Source organism: Pristiophorus japonicus, chromosome 22, assembly GCF_044704955.1.
Source record: "Pristiophorus japonicus isolate sPriJap1 chromosome 22, sPriJap1.hap1, whole genome shotgun sequence".
Taxonomy (NCBI): domain Eukaryota; kingdom Metazoa; phylum Chordata; class Chondrichthyes; family Pristiophoridae; genus Pristiophorus; species Pristiophorus japonicus.
Genome location: NC_091998.1, coordinates 30749316 through 30754153, shown reverse-complemented (window position 1 = coordinate 30754153; position 4838 = coordinate 30749316). Strand labels below are relative to the sequence as shown.

The following is a 4838-nucleotide window of genomic DNA, read 5'->3' as shown; positions in this document are numbered from 1 at the left end:
CCTCCTCAGTATTGAATGTCCTCCCCATTTTGGTGTCATGCGCAAATTTAGAAATTGTGTTTTTGATTCCAAAGTCTAAATCGTTAATATAAATCATTCATAATCTCATTGAATGGTGGAACAGGCTCGAGGGGCTCAATGGCCACCTCCTGTTGCTATGTTCCTATGTGCTCTTACAAAACACACAGATAAATTGCCCATTAGGTAACAAGCACATAGCTATTGTACACGCTCGGTCACATACATATTGGATGATGCAGTAAAATTCTCCCAGTCAATGAGTGGCTAAAGAGTCTATCCAGTACAGTATAAATTATTCAGGTGAGGTTGTGCTAGGTTTGATACCCAGGACAGATCTTAATCAGGGTTGTGGTAGAGTGGCTATAATGGCCTGAGTGGCCTTAAGTCAAAGAGCGCAAAGGTCAGGGTTTTACCTACCTGAGAGGCTGAAGGTGTAGAGGCCAGATGAGATAGGATCAGATGTGGCAATAAAGGCCACTGTGATAAAATAGCCTCTGCTCACACAAAAAAATCCAGTCCAGAAAGAAAGTTTTGCATTTATATAGCACCTTTCACAACAACCGGATGTCTCAAAGCGCTTTGCAGCCAATTAAGTACTTTTTCAAGTGTAGTCACTGTTTTAATGTGGGAAACGCGGCAGCCAATTTGCACACAGCAAGCTCCCACAATCAGCAATGTGACAATGACCAGATAATCTGTTTTTGTTATGTTGATTGATAAATATTGGCCAGGACACCAGGGAGAACTCCCCTCTCTCCTTTGAAATAATGCCATGGAATCTTTTCCATTCTCCTGAGAGAGCAGATAGGGCCTCGGTTTAACATCTCATCTGAAAGACAACACCTCTGACAGTGCAGCACTCGCTCAGCACTGTACTGGAGCACAGTGTTTAAGTCCCTGGAGTGGGACTTGAACCCACAACCTTCTGACTCAGTGGCAAGTGCTCAACCCACTGAGCCACGGCTGACACAGTCAAGATTGCATATTCACTGTTATTTTCACACTACCATCAACCCATTTATTTTCAGCCTCCTCAGGCCAGCGTTAAAATAACACTGATCAGAAAACATTGGCTCCGCTGGTTAAAGCTTGCATATGCTGGTACAGTGGTGTAGTGGCAATGTTACTAGACTAGTAATCTAGAGATCTGTACTAATAAATGGGAGAACATGAGTTTGAATCCCAGCATGAAAGTTTGAGAATTTGAATGCAGTTTAAAATAAATCTGGGAATAAAAAGCTGGTATCAGTAAAAACGACTATAAATTTATTGAATTGTTGTAAAAATTTCACTAGGTTGGATAATGTCCCTTAATCAACATAACAAAAACAGATTATCTGGTAATTATCACAGTGTTGTATGTGGGAGCTTTCTGTTTGCAAATTGGCTGCTGTGTTTCCCACATTATAACAGTGACTGCACTCCAAAAGTACTTCATTGGCTGTAATTCACTTTGAGACATCCGGTGGTCATGAAAGGCGCTATATAAATGCAAATCTTTCTTTTTTTTCTTTAGCGAAGGTTACCTGCCATCCTTACCTAGTCCGGGCCTATTGTGAGGCTCCAGTCCCACACTAATGTGACTGACTCTTAGCGGCCCTCTGAAGTGGGCCCTCTGAAGACACTCAGTTGCATCAAACCACGACCAGTGGTTTAAGACGAAGGCCCAACACCACCTTCTCAGGGCAACAAGGGATGGGCAATAAACGCTGGCCTTGCCACAGAGCTGAAGATGAATATAAACATGAACCACCATCCTTTGTGCAAGCTAGGACCCATGGAATCGTCCCCCTCCTGAGTCTGTGCCTTCAAGTGAGCAGAGAAGGACATTGTTTCCTGGGGAAAAAAAGCTGTTACAAAGAGAATTAAATCTTTTTTTTTGGTAATTACACATTCTCTGATCTGGTTGTACTTGGATAATAAATCAATTTTTCAGTAGAAAAGGATTACCACAAGCTTGACTATTATTCTAATTTAAAGCTGAGCCAAAACTCTGAGAGCCTACCCAAAAAGAGTAATATCAGTGTGTTACATCAGAGCACAGCATTATAGTCATGGCTATATCATAGACAGGATATTTAAAATGATTTATCTAAAAAAAAGGAAAAACTGGCATTTATATAGCACCTTTCACAACCTCAGGTTGTCCCAAAGCGCTTTATAGCCAATGAAGTACAAGAGCAAAATACTGCGGATGCTGGAATCTGAAATAAAAGCAGAAAATGCTGGGAATCTCAGCGGGTCAGGTAGCATCTGTGGAGAGAGAAACAGAGTTAATGTTTCAGGGTCGATGACCCTTCGTCAGAACTGGAAAAGTTCGAGATGTAACCGGTTGTTAAGGAAGTGCAGGGGGCAGGGAAAGGGGGAGGGGAGGATAGAACAAAAGGGAAGGTCTGTGATAGGATGGAAGGCAGGAGAGATTAGAGAGGCAACAGGGATAATGGGCAAAAATGAGATGGTAATGGCCACAAGTTAAGAAACAAAAGATGAGTCTAGATGGGATGTGAATGGCGGAATCATCTGGGAAACAGAGAAAACAAAGTACTTTAGAAGTGCAGTCACTGTTGTAATGAAGCAATCAATTTGCACACAGCAAAGTCCCACAAATTTTACAGTCAAGTATCCCGTATTTGGGAACATCGAAGGCGTCAGCACACCCGAAGTGCAATGGGCTAACCTCATCCTGGGAGAACCACCTTGTTAATCATGGTTACTCCCACAGCAATGTGATAATGACCAGATAATCTGCTTTAGTGATGTTGGTTGGGGAATAAATATTGGCCAGGGCACTGGGGAGAACTCTCCTGCTCTTCTTTGAAATAGTGCCATGGGACCCTTTATATCCACCTTAGAGCTTAACGGCTCATCCGAAAGATGGGAGCTCCGACAGCACAGTTCTAATCGCACCATGGAAGTTTGAGAATTTGAATTCAGTTTGAAATAAATCAGGGAATAAAAAGCTGGTATCAGTAAAAACGACTATAAATCGATTGAATTGTCATAAAAACTTACTGGGTTGACAAATGTCCCTTGATCAACATAACAATAACAAATTATCTGGTCATTATCACATTGCTGTTTGTGGGAGCTTGCTGTGTGCAAGTTGGTTGCCGCATTTCCCACATTACAACAATGACTACACTTCAAAAGTACTTCATTGGCTGTAAAGCGCTTTGAGACGTCCGGTGGAGCGCAGCCTAGATTATTTTGCCCATTCTCTGGAGTGGAACTTGAACCCAAAATCTTCTGACTGAGAGATGAGAGATTGCTCCCAACCGAGCCATGGACAACACTGTTACTGTTGAGGGAACCATAACTGCGTGTTATAGTAGCGAGTGAGGGATATGATATACAGAGGGGATTTTCTTACCCCCATCTCACCCCTTAACATGCAATCTCTCAACCCAGCTGTGATTCCAAGCTCAACTAATTTAAATGACCCAGGTGAGCACGCTCAAATTAAAGGTCATCAAGGTCAAACGGAATTATACCCTGGTGGCCCAGTCAGTAGCAAACCAATTCCCCCACCTGACCCCAGCTCCCCATCCCCTGGAGATCAGCTCAATAAATCGCAGGGGATCAGCCAATGACTTGCTGTCTATCTGTCTGGTGCAGTCCTGCACAATGGGCCTTGGAGATTCACCTTGGTCTCTCAGGCTTGCACACAATTGTCTGGTTGACAATGGCCACAGAGTGAGGGTGAGTAAGCTGGGCAGGGATGATGCCATCTTTTCCAGGGGGTTGACGGGGGGTGGGGAGTCATTGGCATGTGAAGCTTGGAGCAGAAGGTGGTTTATTCCATCTCCCCTTTAGGCTGCACCTTGCAGTTTGCATTAGTGAGATCGCGGTGCTGTTGAAACAAACAGCCGAGGGCAACTTTGTCATCAAAGCCATTTGGGTGCAAAATTGGAGGATGTATGTGCGTCACAGGAGCGCCAGTATTCATTGTGAACAGAAAGGCTAGTGCAAGGGCCCCCAAACCAGGAACCAACAGCCCCATGCAATGGTTGGGCCCTGGCAACCAGGCTTTCAAACCCAGGCAATTTAATCTTATTTGTGCTGACATTTTGTATTTGATGGTTGGTCCTATTTGAATTCTGTCAGCTTTGAGTTGCTGAGTCTCGAGGGGAAATTTCCAGCCCTCGTTGGACAGGGGCGTGGATCAGAGGGCATGGGTCAGAGGCTGGGCCATAACACTCTAGGGACAGTTCTGAGTCCTACACCCCAATCGAACAAGGTTCGACTAACAAAACCTGCCAAAATTTCCCCTTCAGGAACAGGCTTCAGGCCTGAAGATTAACAACTTGAATGAGAGGCCCATGGTGGCACCAATGAAATGTACAAATGGAACTGTACACATGAACTCTACCCAGGCAACACTACCCATGGATTGCATCTGTGCAGCTGTATCTATGATTTGTACCCATGGACTGTACCCATGAACTGTACCAATGGAATGTACCAATGGACTGTACCAATGGACTGTACCCACAGACTGTACCCACGGACTGTACCAATGGACTGTACCAAGAGACTGTGTCAATGGACTGTACCCACAGACTGTACCCATGGATTGTACCAATGGACTGTACCAATAGACTATGCCCATGTTTTGTACCAATGGACTGTACCAATGCACTGTAACAATGCAATGTATCCATGGACTGTACCAATGGACTGTACCCATGGACTGTACCAATGGACTGTACCAATGGATTGTACTCATTGGCTATATCCATGGACTATATCCATGGACTATATCCATGGATTGTACCAATGGACTGTACCAATGCACTGTACCAATGCAATGTATCCAT

At 44.1% G+C, this 4838-nt stretch overlaps 1 pseudogene; it reads right to left on the bottom strand.

Moving 5' to 3' along the window:
- Positions 1–2603: 2603 nt before the first annotated feature.
- LOC139235226 (U1 spliceosomal RNA) lies at positions 2604–2755 on the bottom strand (annotated as a pseudogene).
- Positions 2756–4838: the final 2083 nt, after the last annotated feature.